Source organism: Anopheles coluzzii, chromosome 2, assembly GCF_943734685.1.
Source record: "Anopheles coluzzii chromosome 2, AcolN3, whole genome shotgun sequence".
In the NCBI taxonomy this organism is placed as follows: domain Eukaryota; kingdom Metazoa; phylum Arthropoda; class Insecta; order Diptera; family Culicidae; genus Anopheles; species Anopheles coluzzii.
In genome coordinates, this window is record NC_064670.1 from 19,184,760 (window position 1) to 19,203,585 (window position 18,826).

At 45.5% G+C, this 18,826-nt stretch overlaps 1 protein-coding gene across 3 annotated transcripts in view; it reads left to right on the forward strand.

The window, feature by feature from the left end:
* Positions 1–18,826, forward strand: part of LOC120952914 (mucin-5AC-like) — a 46,846-nt gene that overhangs the window by 1,482 nt on the left and 26,538 nt on the right. The gene's annotated exons all lie outside the window — the stretch shown is intronic.

Below are 18,826 nucleotides of genomic sequence, written 5' to 3' on the forward strand. Positions count from 1 at the left end.
CGTTAGAAAAAAATTGTAATCCATACCGTGAGTCGCACGTTGCTCTACTGTGCTTTGGTAAATGATTGAAAGCGTTATTAGAATATGCAAGTGTTTCACGGTGGACAGTAGAACGTTGCTGTTTGACATTTTATCAATTTAATGAGATTTATTTTTTTAGATAAATGTTGCATTTATTTATTATGCCTCAAATTATTGACACAAACAAACAACAAACCCAACCGATCCATTGGACAGCGATCGTTAGTGAACGATGGGAAAAAAACAACGCATTAATGTTGTTTTGGCAAATAAAAACTCGACATTTGGGCCATTATCGTCGATCATGGTGAGCCACAAGCTCCATTAAATGATACTTAACACACGTCGGTAAAAACAATTACAGCATAGCACTGGAAAACAAACATGATTGTAACAAGCGTTCATTACACAACGCTCTCATTAGTTTGACATATATTTCAACCTGCCGAACAGTGTTTATGAAAATGTGTTTTTAGTCTTTTTTTTTTAATTTTTATTCCATCGTCCCTTCACCGCTATATTCTCCCCATTCACCGATTATTTAGGTTAGAATGCTCAACGTGACAGCAAACTAGGACAGTCCAGAATATCCAAAAGGTGTTCCTTGTGCTGTTCATTCATTGATTGGATTGTATATTTAGATCATTCATGATGCTGTCTTTAAAAAGCAAAGACCTTCGTTTGTTTCCAATGTTTGTTTTAAAAAGTTGGCTTGAAGTAAACACAGAATCGTTACCATCAACACAGTTGCACAGGAATTAAACAGATTGATCCCACAGACGTATGAAAATCGTTTTGTTTTTGCTGAGTGAGTTTTGATGAAGAATTCATTGCCATGCGCTCGCACAAACAAACAATGGCCCAGCAAGGAGCGCCTGTTGATCCCGAAAGCCTTAGCAAGCAAAATTATAACCGATAAAACTGATGTAAAAAGATTAAAAAAAACAGTTTTTTGTTAAAAAGTCTGCTGCTGATTGTAGTTGTATTTGCTATCGTTTTTAATGGTTTGTTGTTACATACAAAATTTATTTCATTTAGTACTTGAATGGTACTAAAATCCTACATATCAATTTCCTGCTAATTAATCAACATCAACCCGCACTGCACATAACATAAACAATCCCCTTGGCAAAACAAACGATGCTCCTCCGATCCACAACATGTCGTTTGTGTGCTTGTGTGTGTGTGTATGATGATGTGCAGTATGCGAAAGCGGAAACCCCCCAATCCCTTCTTCCTGCGCACGCTCGTCGACACATTAAGGGCCGTGGGAAAACGTGCTCCGCCGCCGCCGCGCGTGCATGTTGTGTCTGGTCGTCGAGCATAATTTGGGAGGCACTAAGATGGGTTTGGGGAGGAAAGTGGCAAAGATTTCAGTCCCCGTTTGTACCACCGTGTAGAAGTGGCTGTTTCCTCCCGGGGCGTTGCTTTCATCCCCTCGTTAAAATGTCACCAGCGCAGCAAGAGCAGCTAAGCGAGAAACCCCGAATGGTCGAACTGTGTCGAAAAGCGATTTATTCTTTGTTTGTACAGGCAATCGTCGCAGTTGTGGTAGTTTCCTGCTGTTACTTGCTTTCGCCTTTGCTCTGCTTTTTTCCCTTTTTTTTTAGACAAAGCTAGTGCAAAGGCATTTCGATGCCGTTTAATGGCGATCGCAGCAGATCGTTACTTGTCACCTAATAAGCTTCTCTAGCATAAACTGTTGCATGATAGCAATGCTTCCGGTGCTGATGAACCCGCAATGAGGATGGAATAAATGCCATTAACCGTTGCAGCTGGGATTAGTTTATTTTTTGTCGAAAAAAAAGCCGAACCCTTTCTTGCAGCTGGCGGCTAAAAAAGAATGAGCGCGCTAAAGGTATGCACAATGAGAGCAAAAAAAAAAAATCACCACCTCTTGTCTTGTGAGTGTGCATGTGCCAGCCTTCCCCCCGGGATGCTTGAAAGCAACGCGCTTGTCACAGCAGCTACACCGGGGAGCGACCGACACACAATAAAACTGACCCAAATGTTGGTCGTACTATTTTGTGAGCTAAGCCGCCCACCGGGTCGTCGCCGACCGAGAGACAATGTTCCCGAACCACGTCTTTGGTGGGAAAGTGTGGCAGAAATTGTTGCCACCGCGTTCTAAGACACACAGCCGAAATGCTCTGGTGGCAGCGAACACTTCTTTTGCTCTTTCGATAAACCGCGTGCCGCCACCCCGACCCAGCTCTCTGTGTGACGTCAATCTTTCGCTTAATCGCTGTCGGTTGATGGGGTTTTCTTCCCCCTGGCTGTGTGTGTGTGTGTGTGTGTGTGTGTGTGTGTGTGTGTGTGTGTGTGTGTGTGTGTGTGTGTGTGTGTGTGTGTGTGTGTGTGTGTGTGTGTGTGTGTGTGTGTGTGTGTGTGTGTGTGTGTGTTTGCGTGCCCACGCACGGAATGCACCAGCCATCGGGTGGAGGGGGGTGCCAAATGGTTCGACAAATAACGTTAAACAAGCGTACCGAGAAGCATAAAAATCGCCGCCGAAACGACCGTAAAAACACAGCGTTACGTCGGTGCCGAGGAAGCTGAGCGGAAGAAGTCGATGTCTCTTGCTCAAGTGGCCAAATAAAATACGCACAAAATTAGAATTTGTCACATTTCACGACGTCGTCGTCGTCTGTGCTGTGGTTGCGTGCGCTGTGGTGGTGGGGGTTGTCTTGACTGTTTTTTTTTAGTGATGATCGACGACGATCTTATGTCGCGTATTGTTCGTAGCATTTGTGTGCTTCGATTTGGCTACGCATGTTTTTTTTTTGTTCGTGCGGCAGTTTGTACTTTTCCAATGAATTACTTCCTGCTGGCTTATAAGAAACCAATTTGAAAAGAAACAATTCAAGCTTGGTTTAACAAACTGTGCGCCTAAAAAATTCTATCTCCCTCTCCGGCACGAAAAGAAAGTCTTTTTACTCTTCGGTGAAGGCTTTTCTCTCTCTCTCTCTCTCTCTCTCTCTCTCTCTCTCTCTCTCTCTCTCTCTCTGTCATCCCTCTAGGGGGGAGGAGATGTAATTTTGCTAAATTAAAATGCTAAAAATATGTAGCTTGCTTCTCTTGGTGTGTGCCAATTACGCTCGTGATGCGGCCATGTGCTGCACACAGTCACACCTCCGTCACAGTGGGAGGGCTGGTCAATGTGTGACGGCGGACGACGATACGGGGTTAATGCGTGCGCCAAAACAAGCGGGAAAATCCCTAGCCTAGCGTGCTAGTAGGTACGGTGGCCAATTCTTTTCTGGGCCACTTGTTTAGCCGGTGGGCCGCGCAAAACCGGGCGAAAAATATCTTCAAACTTGTAAAGGGTGGTGGACAGTGCCGCGCATATGCACACACACACACACACTCACACACCCCGACAAGAGAGCAGGCCCAAGCATTGAGCTCAAGTTCAATGGCTTGACGGGGCCAGAGAAAAGTCAATAAAGCAAACACAACACACACACACACATACGGGGACAACAGAAGTGACATTCGATAATTATTTTTGGATCGAATCAATGCAGTAAAATGCATGCAGAATATCATAATTTTTGTTTGGTTAAAACGGATTTGAAATTTTGTGCAAGCTTTCAACGTGCCGATTGAAGTGTTGAGTTTTTTTTTCAACGCTCTTGATCATTTTTACTCTTATAAAACATTTCCGATTGGATTAACGATTTTCACAGGTTCTTTCAAATAACAATTTATAATCGTAAAAAGAAACTTGATTCTTATGCATACAGGTGTCCCCCGAGATACGACTGTATTTGGGACCGAAAATATGTCCCAAAGGAAGGCGTAAGTCGAAATAGTCGTATGTCGAATATCTGTGAATATAAAGTTTATAACTGAAATTGAAGAGTCGGAATCTATGAAATTGTGTACTTTATTTAGAGTAATGTTACTTACTTACTTATCCGGCGCTACAACCGCTTTGCGGTCTTGGCCTGCCTCAGGAGTGTCCGAAACCGCTCACGGTCTCGCGCCTTCGTCTGCCAGTCCGTTATCCCGGCCTTAATGGCGGACGCCTCCACGCCATCTTGCCACCTCAATTTGGGCCTACCACGCCTCCTCTGTCCTTGTGAACGGCCTAAAAAAAAGTAATGTACTATAATGTATTAATTTTCCTCCAAAAGCCGTTTACATAATATAGATATTCAAGACCGGGGAGTTATGGAATCTTTGGAAATGTGGGTATAACGGTTATCAGCCTAGAAATTCAAAAAATACATTAATTTCTTCTCAATGACAACTTTTAACTGTCAAAATCAAAATCGTCGTATCTGCGAATCGTCGTAACTCGAGGAGGTCGTAACTCGGGGGACGCCTGTAGTTACACGTTTCTCTGTTTTTCTAAATGTTGTATATAATTATCAATTTTATGTTTATTCTAGAGTCTTTCAATTACTTACTTACGATCAAAATATGTTTAACAAGTAAAAAAATAGCGTTCCTTTAGCAAAGAAAAAAGAATGAAATATAATAAAATTATAATTGAATGATTGAGCGATATAATTGCATGATTGCAAGTCTCTATTCTCACTAGCAATTACATGTCTGTGCTAGCAATCGTAAACCATTGCTCCTAATTCAGTTATAACGCATATATTTGGCTATGTAAATCAATTCTCATGCACGCACAGTGTAGCTCCCCAATGAGCTTGTGTACCAAAAAGCAACTTTTTTTTTTGTGCCATTTCTTTTCCCCTCGCACGTAAGCGCTTGACAACCGGTAGAACTGTTGTAGCTGTGTTATTACTTTTCCAAAAAAAAAGAACTTATTTTTTGTTTTCCAGCCGGCTCAGCGTGCAGGTTGGTGGTGCGGGTTTTTTACAGATAGCACCACCACCATGTTACACGATGGTTGGGATTGTGTGTTGTGAACATTGTTGCATAAATAACATAGCGCCGCAGCAGCACGCCAAACAACAGCGCCCGTTTTTTGTTTGGCCGTGTTTCAGTAACACGTCCCCCCCCCCCCTTCGGGCAGGTGCGTGCGGCGTGGGTTCTGTTTTGACTGCAAAAGGAGAGGCAGGTCTTGTTGTCCACCCCCCCCCCCCCCTCCCACTTTTATAGCGTGTGTTAGGTTAGGGGATAAGTGTTTGGGTGAAGTTTCGGCAGCAGTGGGGCGCGGAATACACCATTTACGAGTGTTTTCTTCCGCCTGACCTATCCCAACACGCTCCCGCGCGAGTTGTCGATGGTGTGTGTGTGCGTGTGTGCCCTTTTGGTGGTAAAAGGGACAGTCCTTGACAGTGAATAAGTTAAGGATTATGAACAGCTGAAATCGTCGAGTGGTTGTTGCCCTCATTTTTTTTGCATTTTGTCAGCAAGTGTCAAAGCCGGCAGAAGAGACTGTGGTTGCTACAATTTAAACGCTTTTTTGTACTTCTGGAAACAATATAATACACTTGTTTGGGGACTTTCTTTCCAGAATTGCGTGATTATTGTTGCGTGCATGATTGGGATCAATTTGCTACTACAAAACCCTCCTTTGATGCTGATGGAATAAAACTTCTTACGCGCTCCAGTTGCCCTCGGTACTTCCCGGTCGTAATGTCACCACCGGCACGAACACTGTAAAGGCTCCCGTTGTTGTATAGACCCAGCGGCGGCGGCGGCGGCGGCGACGGTAAAGTTGCCAAAGTGATAAAAATCTCTGACCCACATTACCCTGCTCGTAGAGCGCAGCAAATCGTTTCCGGAATCTCGCGCGTGAAGGCACATTCCACGCCCAAGAAGGTTTGCTCCGGCGCGCCCCGCTGAGTTTTTGCTGGGGGTCGATGGGAAACAGCAGCGGTATGAGTGTGTGTGTGTGTGTGTTGGAAGAAGGGTACTACTTTTTGCTTCCGACTTACATTGAATGGCGGCGTGTACCTACTCTACCACACCAGCTGGTTGTGTGCTGCTGCTGGCGTAACGAAGGCCGCGCCGCGCTAGTAGTAGTAGTAGGTCGCAAGGAGCTGGAGGGATGTTGGGACGTGTGTTTCATTCATGGTTTCGTTTTTCGCTGCCTCCCTTTCCACGCAGACCCAGGGAGAGGAGGGGGTAGAGCGAGGATGGTATGCCTCAAGGACGTAAAAGAAAACCGCGCCAGCGGCAGCACACTGACAACACGACACGAGACTTAAGACGAGGTTGTGACGGTGGGTGGGATCCCGAGCTGAGTGGGGACGAGGTGTGAAACGTGTCCGTGGGCTTACTTTATCTTGCCGCGTCCGGGCTCTTCCCCCCGCACCCTTTACCGAAGCATACTTTTGCTACGTCTTTTATCGGGGTTTTTTTTTTCTTTTGCAATTTTGCCAGGATTTTGTTTCTTCGCCTTTTCTTTGAACGAGGGCGATTCTTTTCGATTTCCTCTTTGTTTCCTAAGGAAGAGTAAAGTTTAAGCCTGCAAGCATCTTCTGCAAGCGCCTGCACGAAGATGTGTGATTCTTAAAGCGTGGTTCTTAATGATTTGATGTCATTCTTTCGGGTGTGGCATGTGTTACAAAGGGCTCCTACAAAAGGGGTAGAAAAGAATGCAGTTATTTCGGTACAAATATCCATTATATAAAATAGTATCGATATAGTTGACAAAAAAAAAACAGGCAAAAAGCTCATCCCAACATTACTCCCCCTATAATGCAATTCCAAATGCAGCAGGCTTGTGTTCTGGTGCAGGGTTGGTGTATAGCCGTTCCCGGGTGGGACCACTTGTTGTGCGTCCGGGGTTTGGCGTGTTTGTTTGTTTGTTTGTTGCGCATGCCACAGGCCCCAACAAGCAAACCGGTCGTCGTGCTAGGTTTTTTTTTGTGAGCTTGCTCCCTACACTGGTTTCAGTTTTCCTCGTTCGTTCGCTTATAAATCCGGAACACAGCCATCATCCGTTGCTATGCGTCACGCAATAGACCCACACACACACGCACGCCGCAGTGGTGAACGGTCACATGTATGTTGCATGTGTGTGTGTGGCTGCTAGCATCTGTGTTAGCAAGAGATACTTTCACTCGGAAGTGTAGGTAGGGACATAATTTTTATCGCGCACCGTTCGATACACACCGCGCTTTGGCCGGCGGGGGGACAGGAGCGAAGGGAAGGTGGACGGCGTGTTTTGATGGTTTCTTGTGTACCCGTTTTGGGGTGGTAAAGCGGCAAACGGTGAAAAAGAAAGTGTGTGCTATATTCGGTGGACACTTTTACTCGCTTCGTGTGAAGCTGTTGACTTCCAAGGTCTACTACTGCTCAATTTGGATAGTATTTTTAGAGGGGGCAGAGGTGTAGAAGGTTTATTTGATGTTTTTGATGCATCATTGTAAAATTACAATATGTTTCAAACTGTCATAAGGATTGAAATCAGCGATGGGCAAAGTTGGACAAAAACTGGAGTCGACTCCAATCCGACTACGAAAATTTCGAAATCGACTTCGGAAGGTAGATCCGCCCTTCATTACCCGTAGTCATCCGGAGTCGCCCGAAATAAAGAAGTGCAAGCGCAAAGGGACAGAGTGAAACACATCGCGAAGTGAAATGCCTACGGTAGACTCCGACTCCGGAGACTTTGGACCACTCCGACTTCGTACGACTCCGGATGACTCCAGACGAATTCGGACAACTCCGGATAACTCCGGACGACCACAGCTGTCACTGGACGACTTCGGACAACTCTGGACGACTTCGGACGACTCTGGACGAATCTAAACGAGTCCGGGTTACTCCGTACGACTCTGGGCGACTCAGGACGACTTCCGACGACTCCAAACGACTTAGAATGATTCCAGTTGACTCCGAATGATTCCAAATGACTCCGGATAACTTCAGATGACTTCGGACTACTCCGGACGATTCCTGGTGGCTCTGGGCGGGACTAGTGATTCTGATTTTGCCGGAGTCGGAATCGGACTAACAATAGTCGGAATCAGATCATAATCGTGGGTGGCCTCCAAAGAGCACCTATAGTATGTTAATGTCTTTTAAGTACTCGTTTATCTCAACTTCAACACAGATAAATTGATACGGAAGGCGATACAATGGGCATTTCGTCTTCGTTGTACCATTGCTCAAAGAACATCTTTGTTTGGGTGTGTTCTATTCTCCCCTCACGCCCAAATTATTTACAAACGCGCAAAACGTATCTAACCAATGACACGCGTTAATTTGCCTTCCTGCTGCTTCGGTCAAACGATTATTAGGCGCCCCCTGCGCTTAAACTGAGCGTAAAATAGTCACATACTTCAACTGCCGCACGCCAGCACGAGGAGGAGGAGTGTTTGGGGCAAGGAAGCAGGTGAACGCTAATTCCGGGCTCAAACACACAACACATTCGCTAGGGAAGAGAGGAGGGAGTTCGATTATTTAATTATGCATATGATTTTAGAACCAAGCGTGACTGTGTTTGGTTGGTGCATTTCGAATTGGCGCGCCAGAATAAACGATATCAATGCTCTCTCGCGCTCGTTAATGAACTGTAATGCGAACCGGAAACACCGGGGTCCGGGGGTGGTCTGGCAAAACTAAGTTTGGAAGGATAGATTATCATTGTCACTGCCGAGCTATGATAACTACGCCTACTCTTGAATAATAATCAATTTGACATTGTTGGAACTGTGTTGCGATTTTATTGTTTTGAGTTAATTAATTTCAACTCAATGAACTCAACATTGAGTTCCTCTAACTTTCGACAAGCAATCGAACTGTTATTTCTTTCTAATGTTGTCTATTTTGTGTATCGATGAGAAGAACCTGTTGCATTCGAACCATTTAATTGGCACTCTGAGAGAGTTTCAGTCACCAAGCGAAGCAAGTTCCGCAAATAACCAATCACATACATTAATTCAATAAAGTAGATTACACTCCATATAAACTTGGTGCGGTGCGTTCGTTCAGTCGGGCCAAACCGTTCGATGTACGACTTAATATGCACTTTCCCGAGCTTGACCAAGGTGTAAAGTGTTTAATCGCCAAGACGTGCGGTATTCGCTAAGAACAAGACGTGCTGGTTTTCGTCTTAGCTTTATCCCTCTGGTCCAGCCGGTACCGTAACGGCGATAGAGGGAAAGTACATTCGCTGGGTGACAGGTTCGATCGTCTGCGCGCAGGTAAATAGTACGTGACGGTTGTGATGCTTTTGCATATGCCCCCTTCGCTACCTGTGCACAACGTGTGATGATTATTCATCCACCGGTCGATCGAAAGATGCGCTGCATCCCGCTGCAGGGGATGTTCAAATACTTCCTCAACCGTGAATGCATGAGGGGATGGAGATAGGGAGAGAGAGAGAGAGAATGCGCGCTTCCTGTGTCGTCCATCCAGCGAAGGATCTAGTCCGAGACCATCGCTCCAGTTGGGGTGGTTGGGGTTGGGATTGGGTTAGGATAAATTTATGCGTGACCGACCAGTCAGAACAGCCGGTTCCGTTGCTGCCTGATGGGCATCTCTCGCCCTTGCATTCCATCGGTGACGCAACTACGATGAAATCGCATGTGTGCGTGGATGTGCTGAGATGCATCCATAGTGCTGGAAAATTAGATTTAAATTGATTGCTGCAATCACTCCAGTCGGCCGAACTGCGCTCCTATCCGTCCCAGGGTTTGTCATTATCTCCAGCCCAATCTCAGCGTTTCGAACGAAGAAACAGAAAGGATCCACTGCACACGGATGCTTTAGAAGTGCTTTCGGTTAGCCAATAAATCGAAGCTTCAAATGCTTCGCGAAAGGCATCGTTGTGAGCCTCACCATCATCGTTTGTTCGGTGCGTGAAGCTTAATGTTTTGGCTGCAATCGTAACGGATTTTCCGGACGGAATTCCGGACCACCAACGCTGGAAGGTTTGATTTCAGGGCATGTATTGTATCATTGGGCCGAAGATTCGTTTGCAAGATTCGTTTGTGATGTGAAGAAATTGAATTATTAGCTTGGAATGATTGGATTTGCTGTCGCTACGGTGATCCCTTATCGGCAGTGCGGGTGCGAGCTAGCTTGTCCTGTCCGTCATGTAATCCACGGGCACGACGACTGCAGTGTAACCCTCTTTGTCTAGGTGTGACAAATGTATGTCTAAAGGATGCACTATTATCCTGCCTGCCACTGGGTTTGATGATACTGATTTCCAATACCCCTTTTGATATTCGAGGCTGTATCGATCCTGCGAATGGAGATAAATCGAAGGCAATAAGCGATAGTCGTCGTGTTCATCCAGGTTGGTTAGTAAATCCGCGATACGACACGGTCAGTCCGTGCACCATTTCATGCGCTTTGTGTCACTCCCTGCTCATAGCATATGTTTGTGTGTGGTGGTGATTGAGAAGGAGTAACCAGTGTGATGCGGAAATGGGTTCGCTTTAATTGCGCATGTATGTCCATGCACCCTTTGGTCGTGAGGGGAGAGAAGCATTAGGATCAGTTGGGAGGAAACCCGTCTAGACGTTTACGAGTCAGCGGTGATGACCGGCCACCCTCCCCGGAGGGCATTACTGTCCCATGCACATACAGTGGAGAGCTGTGTACTGTGAAAATCGTATCGTAAATTGCAATTTTACGTGTTTGTAATGTCATGAATATGTAGTGGAAGAAAATTAGTCCACAGTAGGATAAGTTCAGCATTGTAAATTATCGAATTCAAAAGAACGATTCTGTACTATTTTTAACAGCCATTTACTTTTTACTTTGCTAGCTAAAACATATAGATTTCGCAAGAATATATGAAAGCTTATTTACTCAATATAATCTGTTTACTTAATTATTATTTTAATTAGATGTCGTGCTTCAATAAATCAGCATGTTCTTGGTATTAAAATAACGTAAAATACAATCTTAATGAATGAAAAATGGCATCTGCATTACCGCTGTAGTAATAGTTTCGAATGCAATTGTTATTTAGCATAAATGAAGCGATAAAGATTTTTTACCAGGAAAGACACTCACTCCCGAGATTTCCATGTTTTTTTTTTTATAACATTTTACACACATACTTTTCCACTTCCGCTGCACTGAACCATCCGTATTGACACATTGGCGAGCGATTCTGCATGCATAATTCGCCGTAATTATCAATTATAGTGCGCGTGTAGCGCGGGCTTCTTGCATGAATATGTATATAAATTACCGGTTTTCGGGTTAAACATGATTTATTATTACCAACCTATTGCCCCATCCCTCTACTACCCTGTTCCTTTCCAGCCGGCAGGTTAAAAAGTAGACTTTTTCTGTGTGAATTATTGTCCGAAAAGTTTGGCGTGCCAAAATGTCATCCGTTCGCGGGGCTGCTGCTGCTGCCTCGAAATGGGCCGAAACAGCGAGAGCAAAACCAAAAATTAAACGGCCAGTGTTGAGAGTGGAAGCGATGAGCTGCCCCGGTCTCGATCGATAAATGCATAATACGTGTGCGTGTGTGTGTGTGTGTGTGCACTCGGTTACTTTGTGTCTCCATCCACCAACCCCGGGGATCCTCCCGGGTCGTTCAGCGGAAAATGTTTATTGATGGTGCATTTTTAAATAATGCAAAGTTATGTCCAACGCGTTGTTTTTTTCTTTGTGTGTTAATGCTGCCAAATTATATATAGCGTGTGGCGACGGGTACGCCGCTGTCAGGCGGCACTTACCCTGTCTGTTCTGTGTAACGTCGTCGTCATCGTTGTCAAATTAATAAACGATAGTAAAAGCTTAATAATGAAAGCAACACAGGGACACGGCGGGGTCGAAATGTCACGAACCGCCACCGGTGTCCACCCGCGGCAGAATTCGATGCTCGGGCGGGCAGCATGGCAATTATGAGTTCCAATATGTTGTATCACTTCTTCCCAGGGGAAGGATGCACAGAAGCCACACACTATCAGCATTCGGTGGGCCGCCTACTACGTGAAGATGAACGATTTTGCAAATTGAAATTAATATCCTCGTGATAGTGTTTTACGCAGCATAAGCGTTCGATGGTTTTTTATTATTATTTGTGCACTGGAGCACCTCTCCTTTGTGCCCTCTGCAAAAGCTATTCCTTTATTGATTTTTTTTGTATGTGGTCTTGTTGTATGTTACAGAAGCGCTCTTCAACGCACATTCCCATACAGGGACACACATACACACACTCACCCACATACACTCATATGCACAAAGGACCTCCTGCGCACAGCCGATCCGTCCAGGGATATTAATTGCTTTACGGCATTTTCCCTTCAATTACAAGCCACGCTGTGTGTGATGAAACATGAAGCTGTCAACTGGGGACGGCACAATCACACACACACACACAAAAAAAACATCCCTAGCCGGTATTTTATTTCTGCAACGAGTGGAAAAAAACGGTCTACATGAGCTTGATGCATGATTCCGCACATTTTAGTGTGCATCACAGCACAATGTATTGTATTGCACGAAAGGGCTGTGGGAGTAAGATCAAAACAAAACTGCAGAAAATGACTCTTGCCTACTTTTGCCCCCCCTGACAGTTGATGTGTCTATCGATGATTTCATTTTGTATTTGCATTTTACGGTTTTTGTTAAGCTTTACTGGGTAACGGAAGAGGACATGGGTCTAAAACGATGCCTCGGTGTGAAGCCGACAACGCAATAGAGGTCTTGTGAATATCAATCTTTATTTTAAACATCAATTAGCGTGATCAGTGCACTTGTCCATCCATCCCGAAATCCCTCAACATCATCAAGCAGTCTGAGCAGCGTTCTTTAGTAGCGATGAGTTCTAGAGAATGCTTTCATCGATTAATAATACAATTATTTATTACAATCTTACTTGTTGTTACTATGTTAATTATTCTAAACGCGATGGGGTTGTAAAACAAGTCATTCATCTGTCAGCACTATACTATTACATGAGAAAGAGAAAGCGTGGTGTCACCTGTTTCCTAACCGACTGAACGGGAGAAGCAACGGAAAACGTTACAATTTGTCAAAATGCCTGCACATCTCATCCGTGCCGGAATGTGCAGCGAAACGGTTTCGAACCAGATGTTTCAGCGTTTCCACCGGATGAAAGTAAAAACCAAAGAACAAACTCCTCACCCACACAGTGCGCTAATGATTTACGGTCGCTAAAACAGTGAAGCGGACACTGATGCTACGCCACAAAACACCTAATAAATTCCCTTCCACCTCCCGCTTCCGTATCGCTCTCTCAACAGCGGCGATATGGTCCTGTCGGGCGTCCGTCGTCAACGTCATCTTCACCAATACAGCGATTACGGTGGCGAGAGAGAGAGAGAGAGCGCCGCCTAGAGTCTCGTCTATCAAATGCAAATACGCTCCAATCTCTCTGGTGCGTTTCATTACTGCTGGTTGGCGGGGTGCGTGTGCCTCCGAGATTTCACGTATTTATTGCGGAGTGCTGCACCAACCAAGCACCAAAAAGCTGGAAGATAGATTGTGCCCAACGGCAGGACCTCACAGTGGGACGAACGAGCTTCCCTGCGAGCGTCGTGGTGGCATGTGATGTTAGACAGCGCTGTAAGTGTTGTAGGCGGTGCATGAACACATACAACTCGCCTTTCTTGTTGCTTTACTTGCCTGGCGGCGAGTTTTGCATATCTCCCGGCACCGATCTCTGGCCTCTTGCTTGAGTTGGTGGTGTAGATTTGTGTGTGTGTGTTGTCGTATCTTCCGGCCAGAACCATCAGCAGGAATAATAGTGTGTTGCTGATGGTGTGAAATATAGCTGATGGGGGTTTGGGGTACAAATCCTATTACTACCCCACCGTCTACCAACGACCAGCAAATACCGAGGTGTGTGTATAGTGTGTAGCAGTCGGTAGACGAGGGGTAAGCTTCCTGAAAACAAAAAACAAAAGAAGTTCCGTCCAAAAAATCTGACAGCAATTTGCACTGAGCTCGCTGCGCTGACAGAAAATTAAACGGACGTAGACTTTGGTCAGCTTTTACTGTCAGACGTAGAACGAGTGATGACAAGGTGCAGAAGGAAGGATGAATGAACCGTCCCAAAATTGGGCAATAGGATTCACAGTCCCACAGGGGAAAAAAAACTGTCCTCAAAAGTTTTCCAAGCGCTCTTCTGGCAGTGTAGAGGAACAAAAAAAGCATTTGTTTATGTGTCTGCGTCTCTAAACCGTACGCTAGGCTGTTGCTTTACGTACAACTTTCGTTTTTTTTTTATCCTTGTGGCGAGTCGTTTTGAGAATTTTTTTGTTTCTTTCGTCCATTTTTTTCCAAATTTTCCCACCTTCTGCACCGTTGTCTTGCGTGTAAAAGTTCTTCTTGTTACGTGGGCGACAAGGCGTCTCCTTTTACTCCTTTTGCCTCGGTCTCGTCAGACAGTCACCGTTGTTGAAGTTGAATTACCTCAGTGTAGGATTAGGAGAAAAAACACGGATAACGCTCTTTACCGTCCAACACACACTTCACGCAACGTACGTTAAGCGCCCGCCTTAACGGGGTCGGTTGTTTGTGATGTGTTGGAATTTTTCGGCAAAAGATTTTCACATCGTCTGCAACAGGAACGTGCGTTTGTGTGTGTGTGAGTGTGTAACACAACCTGAGGCATGTGTGTTATCTTTCCGACAGCGGAAACGGTACGGTGAAGATGATAACTCTGGGGATGTAAGGTAGGATGGGAAAAGCGTCAGTCTCTGCTTGGTCGAATGTGGTTTCCTCCTCGGGCACATCAACTCCTCTGTTCACGGTCTGTAAAGCGAACGATTGCACAGGAAACAGGATTGTTTTTGTTGGTACTTTCACCGCACGTCTTACCTGATTTTTCCTATGGCAATGGGGAAGACGGGACTCGTTGATGAATTGGAAACGACCACAGGCCAAAGGTGCTGTAGCTGCTGGAACCGCATTGCATTGTGTGATTCTCATCTAAGGGAGCGCCACACAAACGATCTCGCACCGGTTTGGAGAAGGGCAAAGACTCTACTGTTTAAGCTGCTGCTCGTTGCACTCGGCCAGCAAACAACTTCGCCTGCTATCGACAACTCTCCGGTGAATTGCTGGCCGGGCCACCCCCGGCTTTCAAACTCGACGAGCCCCAAACCGAAGCGATTTCCACTTACACTCCCTTTGCAGCTTTTTTGGTTGTTTGTTGTTTGGGAATTCTTCTTTTGATGATGGTTCGCATTCTACTGCCGGTGGCGCGCCGGGCCCGAGAAACAGTGGCGGAAGAGCCTCGTTAGAAAGGTCAGCTTTAGATGATGCTGTTGGTGGTGGCGTGTGTGGTGTGAGAGTCATTGGCTTTGGCCGAACTTTCGAACCACATCGCAATGATCCGATGTCGAAATCTGTCTCTCACTGCACCGAAAGATCAACACTTTCCCCGTTCCGGATGTTGTTTTTTCGGGGCAGACAGGTCAGGTTGGTTTGATGTTAAGAAGGGAACCTTCGATGCTTCAGCATGGAGATGGTGCGCCAGGAAGAAGTAGGTCCTGTTATTAACTTTGAATTGTAGATGCTGTTTGTGTGCAATTGGGGAGGAGGGGTGTGTTTGTTGCATTCATCCGCAAAGTCAGTAGCTCAAATATGTTCATGTTGCACCGGCTAAAGCGCACAGAAAATCAGGTTATATCCAACTTTTTATCATGGTGCAGGTGTGCCAGTGAATTTGTCTGATAAAACGAATGGAATATGGGACCTGGTAAATATGTTTTACTGTATTCTGAAAACCACATCATTCAACTAAAATGAGAGCAAACCGAATGGACAGCAGGTTGGTGTAGGCATACAGCTGCGGTTCAACAAAAGGGCCAAATGTCGCGCCGCTGTGTATGCCCAGCACTAGAGAAATCTCAATTTTCGATTTTCAATCGAAGCCCTCGAAATCAAAATCACCCCTCAGCAGCACAGGTCGTCGTCGTGTACGAAAGCGGCGAAAGTTGTCGTTGCCCTTGCACCGGTGATAGATTTATCAAACAAGGTGAGAAACACCCATCGACAAAACGCACAAATGGACACACACGCGGTGGTGGTTTCATTCTTTTCCATCCCCATTTTCCCATGAAGCGATGTTTGGAGAGCGAATGGGTTTCCGTGTCCAAACTATTTTCGGTGTTTCGTATTTCGATGGGGAAAAAAACGTTCCGGGGTGAAAATGGAAAAGCGTTTGCGCGAGGGACGATTGGATTGATAGTAATGGACGGACACAATACCCGTATCAATCGGGGGGATAAGCGCTTTTCTACGCGCGTGTTTGGGTGGGTAGGGCAAGGGTGCAACACGGTCGGTGGTTTGTATGTGGCGAAGTATCCTTTTGTACGCCCCGGGGCCTTTTGTTAAAAAGAACGGGGTTTTGTGTGATAGTGTAGACATGTTTTTGCTGCAACAAATTCCATTATCAAAGGGCAGAGAATGCATTTCGGTTAAGGCGGACAGGCCGGGGTTTGACCCTCGTTTGGCGGCAAACAAACTGCACTACACCGGAACGAAGCAGCAGGAAGGAACAGGGAAAATCGGCATACAGCAAGTGGTTCTTATCATTCCTTCACTGTTTTTGGGGTTTGCCTTTGGTCGCCACGATTGTTGGTTGATGAAGGTTGTACATTTGTAGCCGCAACGGGTTCGGACAAAGCTTCCCCGAACAGGCTCCGAATCGAACGACAGTGGGTGCTTGAACACGTGTGTGCTGTAGAATAAAATGTTGATTGATTTTTTCTCTTCCAATTTGACGGCGATTGGCAATGTTTTGCGTTCGGTGGGAGTCGATAGAAATCTGTTGTTCAGATACATTTTTTTGTTGCGATCCTTTCAATGTATCCAACCAGTGAACCACGCTCACGGGCTGCATCGATTTGTGTGGCTATCGGCATATGATATTTATTTGATTGTACGATTGGTTCCGATGATGATACTGGAGAAGAAGAGAAAAACTTTTACTGCCATCCTGTACAGTTGCAATTTGTCAACGAAAACCCACTCCAACATGCCGATGGAAATGGAAACTTTTTGTATGACGACTCTACAATTAGCAGAACACGACCAGTGGTCTTGTTGTAGACGCACTGGCTGCTGCAAAGACCACACAATGCTCGATTTTACATCCGGAACGTATGCCTGTCGTTACAAGGGCACAACCTATTCGCGTACGTGATACAAATGCAGCTCTAATAGCTTGCCAGGTAATACTCTAAGGACCCTGACCAGGTCGTTGCAACAAGTAGACGAGTAGAAGGAGAAGCAGAAAAATGTGTGTAATGAAACCCTTATGTTTAATTAGCTTAAGGTAATGGACTGTGACCGATAACTTTGGCTTCCGTTAATGAGTGGTCGATTGAAAGTGCACCTCTAATGACTGTTAACTCGATACACTGATACTGTTAACATCGTTTGTTCTAACATCATTGTTCATCCTGCTTCTAACACCACTCTCTCCATATACGCATAAAGTGCTCAGAAACCACTTTTAACACAAACGGAACGATAAATAAGTTCGTTCTACTTCCAATTCGTTTTATGTTTTGCGAGCGTTACAACCTACCTAGCTGATAAAGAGGCTGTACTGGGCTACACGACACCGCAAAAAGTCAGTACTTACTAGTTTCACAATCAATACCTTTTCATCGTTAAAGCCAGCATCCTCATCAACACTCGCATGTAATTTATGTTTTCCGAGCACAGAGCTGAAATTCGACACACGTGATGGTTAGCGCTCTTGCCAAGGCCTCGCGAACCCTCCATTTCACTGATAAGACTGGGCCCACTCGCAGCACAGGTAGTATGGCTGATGCACATGCACCACACACTGCACCACGCCGCCAACCTTGAACTTTGTCTGGTTGGCTAATTTGACTGGCGATACATCCAATCGACACGCTCGAGAACCGCATTGTGTACTACCACCACCTGCAGCAGAAGCATATTTATGAGCTGCGTACGACGAGAGCCACGCCGTCTGTAACTGTCTCTGCGTGATGTTAGACTTGGCTTGGTGGTGGCGGTGGCAATATAATATCCAAAAACCGAGACAACCCAGTTACGGCGGGACTATTAAACGGTAATTAGACGGTGGCGTAGTGTCGCGATAAGCCGCGAACCGAATTACCAAAGTGAAAATAATAATAATAGTAAAAATAGTAGGTGCTCACTGACAGCAAGGACGCACGGTGACTCGATACTGTGCGTGTGCGTGCGCGTCCGTAGCCCGAAACGGCCACAATGTGGCGCATAAATTTTCCAACACTGCTGACGCTGAAACACTGGACACGGGTGGATTGTGCGTGCGTGTGTGTGTACGTATGTGTGAGCTAAAACACCATGCAAATAGAAGGGAGAAGGGTGGTCATAGTCCATCAGGCGTGTCCGTAGTTACAATGCAATGTTATGTAGCAGCGGATTTAACCTCATCATCATCATTAAACGTCAGCCGAACGATCGCTAGTGGCAGCTCCCCTTCCAAACGTCAACCGTGCAACGGAATGGGGTGCGGGGTTGGTTAAGGGTTGATTTGCAACGCTATTTATAAGTGTGTTAGTGTGAGTGTGTGTGTTTGCATACACTTTACAGTTTTATGATGCTGCCATGGCAAAACACGGTGCTCAATCTTTATGGTTACTGTTTCGTGTCCAAATCCAGCACTCACTATGTTGGTGGTCGAGTCGAGTTAAACTGACAGCTTGTGGATGACTTGAATGGGTCAATTGTTGTAAATGTAGCCACCTATTATAATGACATACAAGAAGCGCTTTACTACTCGTAATAGCGTATGAGTTTAGACATTAACAAGAAACCACAGCACGACGCCTTCATCCAAAAAGGGATCAACTTTGGAACGTGGTTGATTTCACGAGCGACAAAGTGAATTGATTGCGTTCGGGTGCGATTAAAATAACAATTACTCTTGCCTGACTAATGAGCGAGAGTGCGAAGAGGAGCA